A 14,812-nucleotide genomic window follows, 5' to 3' on the forward strand; every position below is an offset into this window, starting at 1 on the left:
GGATTCGTGATACTCCGGTGATCTTCTGTGATATCCTGTGAAACTTCACATTTGATGGCGAGCCAACCAAAATCTGCTACAGAGGAAAAAGGACGACACATCATAAAGAAGAGGACAATATCCTTTCTTTGAATTTATCATTCTTGCTTGGAAAAAAGCAAGACACCTTGAACCTAAAGAACTATCAAAATCCCTTCCTTGAGGGAATTTACAAAACAGAACGGGAAAAGAGAAAACAAAACTGATCAGTACTACATAGAACATTGAACACTTGATAGGATACCAGTAACCCATTTGATTAACATTGAAGTGCTTATTGGATTATCTGTGACATTTGAGAAAAAAAATAGTTTCTCTATCTGTTTTATTTATTTTCTTTCTTTTCTTTTTCTTCTCCTCTTTCAAATATTGAAAGGACCGGTCCGTGTATATTTTTGGGGTGAAAAAAAAAAAAAAAAAAATAGTGCACTCGAGGGAAATTTTCAAGCCGATCTTTATTGTATATTGTTCATATAAATTGTAATGTAATTGCCTTTTGTTCTTTTGTAATTATCAAATTATATTTCAAATCAAATTTAACTGTTGTCTGTCTGTTGTTTCTCACCACAACCCGCCACCTCCTTGACGATCTCTAAATCTTCTGATTAATTAATTTCAATCTTCTAAAACTAAATTCAACTGAATCATTTAAATTGTTAGCAATCCTTTAAAGGGTGCTACACGTGACAGACCTTTTTGTTAATTTTAACATCCTGATCTGGGCTGGGTTTCCCGAAACCTTCTTAACTTTACGTCGTTCTTAAATTATACCTTAAGCTGTACCTTAACGTTAATAAAAAACGATAGGCCTATAAACGAGATACCTACATGTCTGTCAGCTGCATGACGCGTCTCCAAGGAATTAAAATTTATTCTAAATAAAGGTCGCCTTAAACTCACGCTGATGGGAGCTCCGCGCCCCCAGAATATAGATAAATTACAATATAGATTTAGTTTGCAATTTAGATTACTTTTATAACATACCATGAGTCCTGATAAATGCAATTTCTACTTCTCAAGTGCTTATTTTTATAAAGAACACTGATTTCTCACATAACGCAGTGAAGCAGCGACTGTATAGAGTGAATTATCGATTCTCGAGCCATCGATATCAACCAATTCAGCACCGCCACCATGGACAGCACCTGGTAACGTGGCACTTAAGAAGATATACCTTAAGCAACCTCATAAGGGATAGTTCGGGGAACACGCCTAACGGTACATCTTCAGTTAAGGTCTACCTTTAGAGTCTTCGTAGCGCGCTAAGAGACAACGTTATCGGGAAATCCAGCCCTGATCATATGAAATAAGCTGACGAAATACACAATTGTTAGACTCTGTTATGAGTATTTGCAGTAAGTTTCTTTATTTGTTTGTATTATGGAGATTTGCAGTGTTTTGCAGTGTTTCACGCTCCACCCCAGAAGTCCCGAATGGGATCGACCTGTCAACAGAGAATGTGCGGAAGTTTTTTTTTTTTTTATAAATCTGCAAGAAAGGTGTTGTGATAGGTGTTTGGCGTGTGATAGGAAAAAAAAGTTTGCACAATAAGCCACTACGCAAATGTGTGTCTAAGTAGACCAGCTAAAATATATTGTTCGACCAAAAACATCTTATCAATTATTTAAGTCATAAAGACATGTAATAAAGTAATAAATACATTTAATTAAAACAGAAAGACGTAGGCCTATATTGCTTCAGCCTTATTCAAGGCCGCGGAAACATGGTTTCGTTTCCATTCCACACCCTACATTTGGTTTTCTTCCTATTTATTAAATATAGGCAATTGGTTGATGAAACATTGATTGAAATTAAGATACAATTTCTACAAAACGAAATTCACTTTAAAGAAAGACTTAGCTACTATAAAACAAAACTTAATGAAGTGGTCAAACTATGTCTAACCCGCTGCATTTGTCTTCCGACATTGCGCATCCGTCATGCTATTCCCTTTTCATAATGAACATAGGTGGAATTTATTCATTTAAAAATAACAGGCAATAGCCCAATATTTAAATATAAATATGAAACTAAATTGGCTACATTTTTATCCCTCTGGCCGACGAAAGCGCCGGCGCGTTATGGTGGATTTTTTCCTCATGACAGCTGAAACAAAAACAGGCCTTCCGTCATTTTGGGCGATAGCTTACAGATTGACGCAAGACTACGAATTGTCTACTTTTATTTGTGTATGCTCACAATAAAAACAAAACCTTGTACTTTTGAATAATAAAATAAAATAAAACAAACAGGGTGCGCTTTCAGCTGTCTCTCTGCGAGAATCTGAAACGTCTCAAAAGTTAACTTAAACTCAGCAATAATTGTACCTAAAAAGAAAGAAATATCTCAATTCGATAAGATATAACTGTTAGGTCTGTGTTAAATAAGAGGCGATCTATCCGCTGGAACGTGTTGTTTCTGAAATCATGGCCAGTGCTCGTTGCTGCTGTTATCAGGTCTCTTGGCGCTCGTGCACACGCACAGTTTTCACACAGACAATCGAGCGTTTCGGTCTGGTAAAAGCACAAAACAAAATGCACACAACGTGTCCTTGCTCTTGATGTACAATCACAGATGAACACCTTTGGTTCTAATTAGTAAATTTGCCTAAATATTTATTCCTGCCGGTATTTTAGTCTGCGACATCAAAATTACTAAACATTACATAGCATATATAATAGCCCAAAAAAAAAAAAAAAAAAAAAAAAAAATATATATATATATATATATATATATATATATATATTTTTTTTTTTTATATATATATAATAATCAAGAACAATTAAAAAAATCAAGAACAATAGCAGTAAATAAGAATTATTGCTATTAATGCGGTCTTAATGCTGGACCGTTCCGAATGAAAATATTACAGAATGAAAATATTAAATTTATAATCCGTGTGTGTGCTCCTAATAAATATATATATATATATATATATATATATATATATATATATATATATATATATATATATATATATATATATATATGCCTAATGACTGTTTAATGACAATAGCATGCAGTAAGATTTTGTGTAAAGGTCTTTCTTTTAATTTTTGATGCATACAGTAGCCTAAGACTATCCCACGTTTTGAAATTAACTCTCACTTTAAATTTTCTAATGGTTTTTAAGGATGTTAAAAGGTTATACTGTAATGTTGTTGTTTTACTTCGTCCTTTCATCTCCGTTTACAAACCGACATTTTATCATTACAGTCACTTTCCAATCCGTCCCTTTGCGCCACCTGGCGGTAGTTTTTTACACGCGACTGAATTTCAGTTAACGCCGCGGCCCTGCGGCGGCGGTATGCGCGGCGGTAATACCCACTTTGGTTGTCTACCTACTGTAGTTCACTTTCAAATTAAAATTAGCCCAAGTTTTAAGATACATAGGATGGCTTGAGGGTGAGTATGACTTTCTTCTTTCTGATGAACACAATCGGAGAAATATTAATAAATATTCTGTCGCATCCAAGCTATATAATGGCAGTGAATGGGGTTCACGAGTATGAGCTCAAGAAAGTGCATCCATCCACATCCATCATAAATATGTGCTCCACATGGCTCCAGGGGGGTTAATAAAGGCCTTCTGAAGCAAAACGATGCGTTTGTGTAAAAAAAAATCCATATTTAAATAAGTTCAAAGGTCAAATATCTAGCTTCTCCCAGACTGCCTTCTGTATTCAAAAGTTACAAAGAAAGTGTAAACTGGAGTTGTGTCAGTTACACCTTTTCCGTAAGTTGAATAGGGAAGGCGCATGATGTACAGTAGCATAAGCTTTGTAAACTGCAGTGAGTTTTACACTTTCTGTGTACGTTGAATATGGGATACATAATTTGTGATGGATTCTGCTGTGTTAATGATTCATGTAAAAAATGTAAAAAAAAAAAAAAAAAAAAAAAAATAGACTGATGAGCTCGACAACCACACGTTTTTTTTAAGTTACCAATGAAAATGTCAAAATGATCCCCATTCACATAGATATGCAAAAACGTTTAAGGTTACTCATGTAACCCTGTTTCCCTGAGATCTTGAGCATTGTATCAGTTTTAGAGGCTTATGGGGAAAACCCCTGTTTTCTCCAAATCCTGAAATCTGATTGGTTCACGTCTGTTCAAGTGCACAGAAAAATGGCATTGCAGCCAACAAAAAGACTAGTACACTTTGAGGGTTGTCCGGTCCTAGCAGGCCTTAAACCTTTAGTCCTCCAACCTGCGGGATCAGGACTGCTTCAGCTGCTCTGGGTCCAGCTCTAGTTTTGGGCAAACGAGCAATTGATGCTTTGGAAAAGGGTAGCATTTAGCCGGGGGAAGGCATGGCTTGACTTCCAGCTCCACTTTTGACTGGAGCTGGACGGGCGCTGAAGCTGGCCTGGGTCGCTGCTGAGTCAGTGGGGCTGGTTCTTTTAGGCAAGAAGTGACACATAGCCTGCAATGACTTCTGGGCCTCAATGTAACATTCTGCAAAGCCGTCTACCACAAAGCCGAATATGGGGGAATCTAGAAAAGCCGTCCTGTCAGCATCCTTAATCTCAGTGAGATTGAGCCATAAGTGGCACTCCAGCACCTCTAGGCTGGCCAGATTCAACTCCTCGCAGTACAGGGAGCTGGAATCCAGAAGCGACACCTCAGCACAGGCAAGAGGCGCACTCCGAGTGCTCATCCAAGTGCTCATCTGCAGAGTGCCGCTGATTCCGCTTACTTGCACAGCATCTAATCCAATGCGCGGCTTGTTCAAGAAGAGGCGAGTAGAGAGGCTCCAGTCTTCTTTGGAGCGGCGAGATGATCTTCGCGCTGAAGGATAAAGATTCTGATGAGATCTGGCATTTCTGTAGCCTTTATTAGCACCCATTTTGGCAGGCTGAAATGCCATTTGTCTGTGCACTTGCACAGACGTGAACCAATCAGGCTTCAGGATTTGGAGAAAACAGGAATTTTCCCCATAAGCGTCACCTAAAACTGACACAATGCGAGTAAACACTAAAAAGAGAGACTACTCACTGGAGAGCCATGGGTGGAGTATAACCTTCAGCTCCTTCTCTCTCAACCTACTGTGGGAATGATGTGTGGAGCTGCATCCTCTAATCACACCCTAACCCTACCCATAACCCATCTCTCCACCCATTTAACAGGTTAAGCTCCACCCTTGAGTTCCAGAGAGGTGAAGCTGGAGGTCATTTGTCTCTGCAGCGAGCACCACTTGACTTAAAACGCTAGACTTGTTCCACTTCATGCAGCGCTGCACAGACCGATCGGCGGCTGACTTGAAGCAGTGCATGCCGGTAAGAAATTTTGTCTGACTTGAGACAGCGCCGACGCCATGTGACTGTAATGTATGGCATCAAAGTACTACAAAAGTGATACGAGATCAGCCGGCTGAGTCAGCCACAGCAGTTTCCCAAGAAGAGCTGCACGAGCTCTGATGACGACACAGCTGTTTTACGATTTGCCGGATTCATCACATGACAACGATCACGTGTGTTTCGTTTTTATATCTGTATTTTTATAACAGTTAAAGCTCTTTTCATGTAGTTGTGATGTTGTATTGTGTCATGTTTATCAAAATAAACTACATTGGTATTTAAATAATATATGCTTATTTTGAAATGTAAGCTTTAGCGTGAGTTCTGCCGGGAAGACTCTAATGTTACGTCATTCATTAGATCAGATCTAACCAATCATTATTGAACACTTGGTATAAAGCATCGGCACTTACACTTATCTGAGTTCGCAGATGCTGACGCCAATCTCCATATAGCGTCAGTGGCAAACCAAAATGTCATCATTCAAACATATTGTTTGTGACTACTCCGACTCCGATGAAGACTTTGTCCCTCCATCTCCGCTTCCTGTGCGTCGTAGCACACGCATTCAGTGTCGCGACTCGTCATGGACTCAGTGGTCTTCGGAAAAAAATCATCAGTACTCTCCAGGCTGCTGGCATTCCTATCTCCCAAGGATTATCCAGAGAGGACCAGCGGTCATCCCATTGTTGAATTAATGGTGTTTCTTTGTGTAACAATTTTAATGAATCTGTCTGTTCATATGCTCAATGTAAATTTGCTCACATCTGTAGCTTATGCAAGGATCCACACCAGAAATCCGTGTGCCCTCACCGGGTCAAGCCTGCTACCCGAGGGAAATTCTGATCAGTCATCCATCCACTCCAATTAATGTTCCAGTTCTTGCTGGTTTTCTCTCTTCTCATCCTGATCCAACTTTTGTTGATTATTTAATCACCGGTCTGTCTCAAGGGTTTCGGGTGGGCGTCCTTTCTCATCTTACCACCTCTTATATAGCGAAAAATTTGCAATCTGCCCTGTTAGAACCCGACGTGGTTTCAGCTCTTTTAGAGAAAGAGGTTAATAAAGGATATGTCACTGGCCCCTTTGCCTCTCCTCCTTTCTCTCCTTTCCGCATTAATTCTATTGGTGTTGCAACCCGTAAATAATCCGGTAAAAAACGTCTCATCTCCGACATGTCTTCTCCTCATTCTAATCACACAGCAAGCATTAACGAATGCATTCCATTGGCACCCTTTTCTCTGCATTATGCTTCGGTAGATAACGCCATTCATTTGATCAAATTAGCCGGACAAGGCGCTTGGTTAGCTAAAGCTGACATCACGGATGCATTCAAGACTATGCCAATTCACCCCTCCGATTGGCCTTTATTCGGCGTTAAATGGAACTCTAAATTTTATTTCGCCGTGAGACTCACGTTCGGGTGCAGAAGCAGTCCTCAAATTTTCAATACCCTTTCAGAAGCTCTGTGTTGGTTCCTGCTGAATGTCTGTAAGCTCCCTTTCATTCTACATTTGCTCGACGATTTTTTGCTGATCGATTCATCCAAAACCCCAATTCTCGATACTCTTAAGCAGGTTTTTAGCGATGTAGGTGTTCCCCTCTCAGAAGAGAAAACTATGGGTCCCTCTATTTTGTTAGAATTCTTAGGGATCTTACTCGATACCGATAAAATGCAAGCTTCCCTTCCTAATGAGAAGCTTCTCCGGATTAGGGCTTTTTTGGAATCTTTCTTCTCGTTACGTTTCGTTTCTAAGCGCGATATGCTCTCTCTGCTAGGTCACCTCAACTTCGCAATGAGTATTATTCCTCAAGGCAGGACTTTTATATCTCGTTTAATAACACTTGCTCACTCCGTGCCAAATTTATGCGACCAAATTCAGCTAGATGAAGGATGTCTGTCTGATCTTAGATTCTGGTCTAACTTGTTAAACAATTGGAATGGCATCTCTTTCTTTTACAATGATGATCTTGAATCGTCTGACGAATTGCAATTATTTACCGACGCTGCCCCTTCTATCGGCTTTGGGGGATTCTTTCAAGGGCAATGGTTTGCCGAGAAATGGCCAATCGATTTTCCCAAGCCAGAATCAGGTTCAGTTTCGTCTGCTCTCCACGAAATCTATCCTTTAGCGGTTGCTAGTGTTCTCTGGGGTCCGGCGTGGTCAACTAAACGTATCATGATGTTTTGCGATAATGAAGCCACGGTCGCTATCATCAACAAAGGTAGATCTTCCTGTCTTACGATCATGCCATTTTTAAGACGCTTAATTTGGCAATTTTATTATTAAGGCAGCCCATATTCCCGGTTATTGTAACTTTATAGATGACGCTCTTTCTCGCTTTCGTTTTCAGGCTTTCAGACGGCTTTGCCCTTCACCCAACCCGGATCCAACACCCTGCCCCGTTAGCAGAGATCATTTTAAACTAGATAAATTGCTGGATTCGGCTCGGTACTATATTTCTAAAGGCGTGGCTCCCTCTACTCTTAACGCTTATACATCGGCTTGGTCTTCATTTCTAATGTTCTGCTTTTCCTTTCAGATCTTGATCTCAACTGTTTGTTCCTTTCTGGTTTATAACCATGAGAAACGCAATCTTAAAATCTCTTCTATCCGTAGATTGCTAGCAGGCGTAAGAGCCACATAAGGACTATAGTTAATCTAAAAAAAAAAAAAAAAAAAAAAAAAAAATATTTCATGAAAATTCATAAGTAATTTATTGGTTTAAAATGCATAATTTAGTAATGTTTAGATCTGATAACATTTCTGTATTTTGTGCTTCCAATCAGATAGCACTACGTCATAGCGTAAACGATCGGATGTAGTTAGTTTTAGTTTGAAGTAAGAGACGTTGGAAGCAACACAGTTTTTTGACCGTGCATACCATGTCTATGTAAGTTATTGTTTTGGAAGTAAACATCTAAAAAGAAGACTGTTGGTTTGCTCGTATTTCCAAATACTGGTTGTAGACTGACTTCAAAAAGTGGTACAGAGGAATTAAAAGCAACTAGGTGCCACTACATTAGTCAAAAAACTCGCTAATACGAAGCTACTCTGGATAACGAAGAAGACGTGGCTAGCTTGTTACTGCAGGAGGAAGCAGCGGATCAAACTTTAGCGCCGAAAACGACACACGGGAACGGGAACGGGCCTGTCTGCCACAGCGAGCCGCGAAGGACCGTCATCAAGGACGCAGTTTCTCTGCTGTTTGTCGGGCTTCCATACGCACCGCTAGCTAGCGGCTAAGTAGTCTGTCTGTTAAGAGAGAAGTGACGCTGCGCGTTGCGGCTGAGTGAGGACTTTTTTCTTCAAAAGACGGAGACAGAGTGCACTTTATCTGTGTAAATTGTCAAAGGAAAGCGTGATACGGACGCACGAGATGAGTGAGTTGGAAGAGAACGAAAATTTGTGAACTTTTTCTCTGCACAACGTATGCTGATATTAAACTCTGATTCAGTCAATGTGGAGTTATGGCGATCTTTAAGAAGTTGTATTGCACTTGTTTTATTAAGAAAAGTACATTTGAAGACAGTGCTTGAAACGTTTGCATACAATTAGAGCATTTACTCTGCAATTTATAAGATGGCTGAGGAAGATGAACATAGATGTATCGAGGATACAATGCAACAGAGAAGGTCACATAAGATGACAGAGAAGGCGTTAGAGGAGAGATTGCAGAGGTGCATTGCACAGAGAAGAAGAACATTGGGAACTCTGACAAGCAAAAGAAACGAGTTGGAGACAATGATGGGTGATGCTCAAAATTTACAAAAGGTGAAAAATATGATGGAAAGTGATTTTTCAGCATCACTTAAGGAGTTTAACCGTCTCAACAATTAAGTTGCAAATCTTTTGAATGAAGATGAAAAAACCTATGATCAAGAGAACTGGTTTGAACCTAAAATGGCAGCGATTAGAGGATTTATGAAAATGACTAAAAACTGGATTGCAGCTGAGCAAAAACCCATACTGCCAGTGGAAAGAGTACTGCAAGAAGAAAATAATGTGGATGATTATCTGCAAGAAACTGTTAAAGCAAGTGACAGCGTTTCACAGGTGGGGGTCAGCGATGTTACAAATGCCAGCCCACGTGGATCACAAGTGAGTCGCACCTCAGCTGCATCACGAGTATCGTCAACAAGAGCTAAACAGGAAGCGGAACATGCAGCCCTGCTCGAACGTGCTGCAGCGCTAAAGAAAATGCAACAGCTTGAGTTTGAAGTAGCTAGAATCAAAGCTGAAAAAGAAGAGTTGAAGCTGGAAACTGCATTAGCTGAGAGTAAAGCAAAAATAAGGGTGCTTAAAGAATATGAAAGATCTGAAGATGGGTTTAGTAGCTATGCGGCAGCGCAAAAGCCACAAGGTGAGCATGTGAAGGAAAGAACCAGCATTATGCTTCCACAGCAAGCTACTATGAACACTCATGTTCAACCACAAACACGGCACTCCCGAACACAACAACAATCTCAATTGGTCTCCAATTATGTGCCAAATGCTCAACCTAACGGAGGTGATGACATACTAGCAGTTATGCAAAAAAAGAATGTAATCACTGAGCTACTTGTAAAACAACAGCAGCTATCTCATCTACCAACAAAAGACATTCCTGTGTTCAAGGGTGATGCGCTACAGTACAAGTCTTTCATGAGGGCATTTGAGCACGCAATAGAGCAGAAAACCAGCAACGATCAAGACAAATTGTACTTCTTGGAACAGTTTACGGCCGGGGAACCTCAGGAGCTTGTTCGCAGCTGTGCTCATATGACACCTAACAAAGGCTACTGTGAGGCAAAGCGACTACTTCATAAGCACTATGGGGATGAATTACGTATTGCCAGCACATACATTGACAAAGCACTCAAATGGCCTCAAGTGAAGCTGGATGATGGGAAAGCATTGAGCGCCTATGCTATGTTTTTGATTGGATGTCGCAATACTATGGAAGACATCGAATTTTTAGAGGAGATGGACAACCCAACCAATTTACGGACAGTGGTGTCTAAGCTACCATACAAACTGAAGGAACGTTGGCGTGCTGAAGCTTATGACATGAAAGAGCAAAGAGGCAGGAGAGCAAAGTTTGCTGATTTGGTGAGCTACATTGACCGCCAAGCTAGAATAGCCATGGATCCCCTCTTTGGTAATATCGCAGACAGTCGCCCAATCCCAAGTGGAAAGACGGACCAAAAAGAAAAGCATTATGGAAGAAAAGAGGTGGAAGTAGTTTTGCAACCAATGTTTCCACTGAAAGCAAAGAGCCTCAAAAAACGCACGTTAAGCCAGCAAACGCAAGTAAAACTCTGAGTGCCTTTGAGAAGCCGTGTTTGTACTGCCAGCAATCTCACACCCTTGCCTCATGCAGCAAAATCAAATGCCAACCACATAAAGAGCGTGTGGATTTCTTAAAACAGAAGGGCTTGTGTTTTGGATGTCTGGTTCCGGGACATCTTAGCAAATGCTGCAAAAGAAGAATTGAGTGTAAAGTGTGTGCTTTAAAGCAACCAGACATTTTGCACATAATAAAAGAAGAAGGTTCTGTCTCGGCTGAAAAGAAAGATGATCATCATGGAAGTGAAGTATTGTGTGCTCAAATTTCTATTCTGCAAGAGTCCTGTAGCCTCACGGGGGCCGGAGAAGCGGAATGTGTGCTGTCAATTGTACCGGTGAAGATCAAGTCGAAAAGGAGTGACAAGTGTGTTGAAACATACGCCTTTCTGGACCCGGGAAGCACAGCAACGTTCTGCACAGAAGACTTACAAAAGAAACGAAACATTAAAGGTAAACCGACACGAATACTTCTTAACACCATGGGTCAAGACAAACCTGGCGAACAGAAATTCATGAACAGTATCGTCATATCAGACCTGGAAGTGTGCAGGCTGGAAAACACCAAGTTCATTGAGCTACCTAAGGTGTTCACTCATAGCAACATACCTGTTCACACAGAGAACATACCTAAACAGTCAGATATCCAGAAGTGGCCTTATCTCAATGAAGTACGCTTGCCAGAGATAGAAGCAGATGTAGGCCTGCTTATTGGAGCTAATTGTTCCAGAGCAATGGAGCCATGGCACGTTATTAATTCTAAGGATGGAGGCCCTTATGCTGTGAAGACTGCCATTGGCTGAGTTGTGAATGGGCCTGTAAGAAAAGAACTGGATGATGCAGGTAATGAAACGCCTACCTTTGCAGTAAACAGAATTTCTGTGATGGAGATTGAGAAGCTGCTGGTCCAACAGTATAACACTGATTTTCCAGAGCGTAATTATGATGATCGAGAAGAGATGTCTTAGGATGACAAGCAGTTTTTGCAGTCTGTGCAGAAAACGACCATTTTTGAGAACGGACATTACAGCATTGGACTGCCACTCAGGAATGAGAAGCTACAAATGCCTAATAACTGTTGTGTGGCGGAGCAATGCATAGCCTGTTTGCTTAGAAAGTTCAAGAAGAATCCTGAATTCTTTGAAGAATACAAGAGCTTTATGAAGACCATCATTGATAAAGGCTACGCTGTCCAAGTTCCGGTCCAACAGCGAAGCCGTGACAACAACAGGCTGTTTTACATCCCACATCACGGGGTGTATCACCCAAAGAAAAGGAAGTTGCGGGTGGTCTTCGACTGCACAGCTTCGTTTCAGGAAAGGTCTCTGAATAGTGAACTGCTTCGAGGACCCGACTTGAACAACACGTTAATTGGTGTGCTTTTAAGATTTCGTGAGGAGCCAGTCGCTATAATGGCGGACGTCGAGTCGATGTTTTATCAGGTCAAGGTGCCAGAGCGTGACGCCGACCTACTTCGTTTTCTTTGGTGGCCCAACGGCAAGGTGAATGAACCTATGGAGGAATTCCGAATGACTTTGCATCTCTTCGGAGCCACTTCTTCACCAAGTGTCGCCTCTTATGCACTGAGAAGAACTGCTGAAGATCACAAGGCTGATGTATCTCCAGAAGCTGTCCAGACAGTTCTGCGCAACTTCTACGTAGATGACTGTTTGAAGAGTGTAGCTAAAGAAGAAGATGCGGTGACTTTGGCTAAAGATCTTCGTATCCTGTGTGCCAGCGGAGGTTTCACTTTAACAAAGTGGATGAGCAATAGCAGGAAGGTGTTGATGTCAATCCCTGAAGAACATAGAGCTAGTGAAGTGAAAGACCTGGATTTAAGACATGACGCTTTGCCAGTCGAGAGGACACTTGGTGTACAGTGGGATACAGAATCTGATGCTTTCACCTACAGTATGAAACTGCAAGTCAAACCGATGACTAGAAGAGGCATTTTATCAGTCGTGAATTCCATCAACGACCCCCTTGGCTTTCTGGCTCCAGTCATCTTGCCCGCTAAACTCCTGCTGAGAGATCTTTGTAAAGAACGATACGGATGGTATGAGAACATTGGCGGAAAACATGCTGAATATTGGAAAAGATGGATCGAAGATGTCAGTCATCTCTCTACCTTCCGTGTGAGCAGGTGTTTGAAACCTACAGATTTTGGATGCGCAGCAGCAGCACAGTTACATCATTTTTCAGACGCTTCAGAGTACCGCTTATGGCACTGTGTCTTATCTGCTGCTAAAGAATAACCAAGGTGAGAAGCATTGTGCGTTCCTCATAGGGAAGTCAAGAGTTGCCCCACTCAAACTGGTCACCATTCCCAGACTCGAGTTGACTGCAGCAGTTATTGCTGTTAAAATAGACAAGATGTTACAGCAAGAGCTTCAAGTTCCACTGCAACAATCTATCTTCTGGACAGACAGCACTACAGTGCTCAGATATATTGACAGTGAAGCTGCTCGTTTCAAAACTTTTGTTGCGAACAGAATCTCGTTGATCCGAGAAGCAACCAAGCCATCGCAATGGAAGTACATCAGAACAACAGAAAATCCTGCAGATCAAGCCAGCAGGGGGCTGAAAGCTAAGAGTTTGGTGCAAGGAGGAACCTGGATCAATGGGCCAGACTTCTTGCTGAACAATGAATGTGATTGGTCGGAACAGCCTGTGCGAAGGAAAGAAAGCCAGCAAAATGATCCGGAAGTCAAGAATGGAGCTACAGTCAACATGATCAAAGTTGAAAAAATTCAAAGCAACAGAAAAGAAATCACTAACCTTGGATGATCTGGTTGCTGCAGAATCTGAAATAATCCAGTTCAGTCAAAGACAACAGTTTGGAGAAGAAATCAAAGTACTGAAGCAAGGTAAACAGCTCAGTCGCAACAGTCAGCTGTTTAAATTGGATACGATTCTTCAAGATGGCACGTTAAGGGTTGGTGGAAGACTCAACAAGTTTGCCATGCCAGAAAATGCTAAACATCCAACAATTCTTTCTAAGCACAGCAGAGTTGCTACACTGATTTTGAGAGACATCCATCAAAGAACAGGACACTGTGGACGCAGTTATGTCTGTTTCAACTGTTTCAGATGATGTGAATGACGTAGAACCTCTAACACCCAATCATTTATTGCTGTTGAAATCTCAACCCAACATGCCTCCAGGGATTTTCAGCAAAGATGACATGTACACAAGAAAAAGATGGAAGCAAGTCCAGTATCTTGTGGATTTATTTTGGACTAGATGGACACGTGAATACCTTCCACTTCTTCAGCAGCGGCAGAAATGGCTAAAGCCGAGAAGAAACTTCATGACGGGAGATGTTGTGTTAATAGTGGATAGTTCTTCTCCACGAAACTCCTGGCTCATGGGAAGAGTAGTTGAAACGTTGCCAGATTCCAATGGAATGGTACGAAGAGTGAAGATAAAGACCAAGACCAACACTCTGGAAAGGCCTGTAAACAAACTGTGCTTGTTGGAAGAGGCGATGTCAGAAGAGATGTCAGAGACATTTGCTCGTGTTTCCAAATACTGGTTGTAGACTGACTTCAAAAAGTGGTACAGAAGAATTAAAAGCAACTAGGTGCCACTACAGCAGGTATTCAATTTTACGCAAGGTATTATAATCCTAACTATCCAAGTCTTTTCTCAGTACCTTCTATTCGTCTGCTACTCAAAGGTATGGCCAAATCTTCATGCAAACCTCCAGATAAACGTTTGCCAATCACTTTGGCTATTTTGTAAAGATGAATAAATTCCATTCGTAATGGACTTTTTTCTTCATATATTAACATCTTGCAAGAATCAGTGTTTTTATCAGCTTTCTATGGTTTCATGCGTCCAGGGGAATTCACTTCAGAATCAAAACATTTCAATTCTGCCTGTGGTATTTCCTTTTCTGATCTACGTTTCTCTCCTGATTTCTTTACGCTTTTTCTGAAACACTCTAAAAATGACTCTCAAGGCTCTGGTGTAACTCTAACATTTTCTAAACTTGGCAATAGCTTCCGTCCCTACACTTCCATGGTTAACTATCTCAAAGTTCGGCCTAGAACTCCTGATCATTTCCCCCTCTTTCTTTTATCTAACGGAGTACCCATCACCAAGGCTTGGTTCAAGTTTCACTTAGCTTCTGTCTTAGA

This window comes from Chanodichthys erythropterus, chromosome 12, assembly GCF_024489055.1.
Source record: "Chanodichthys erythropterus isolate Z2021 chromosome 12, ASM2448905v1, whole genome shotgun sequence".
NCBI classification, from domain to species: domain Eukaryota; kingdom Metazoa; phylum Chordata; class Actinopteri; order Cypriniformes; family Xenocyprididae; genus Chanodichthys; species Chanodichthys erythropterus.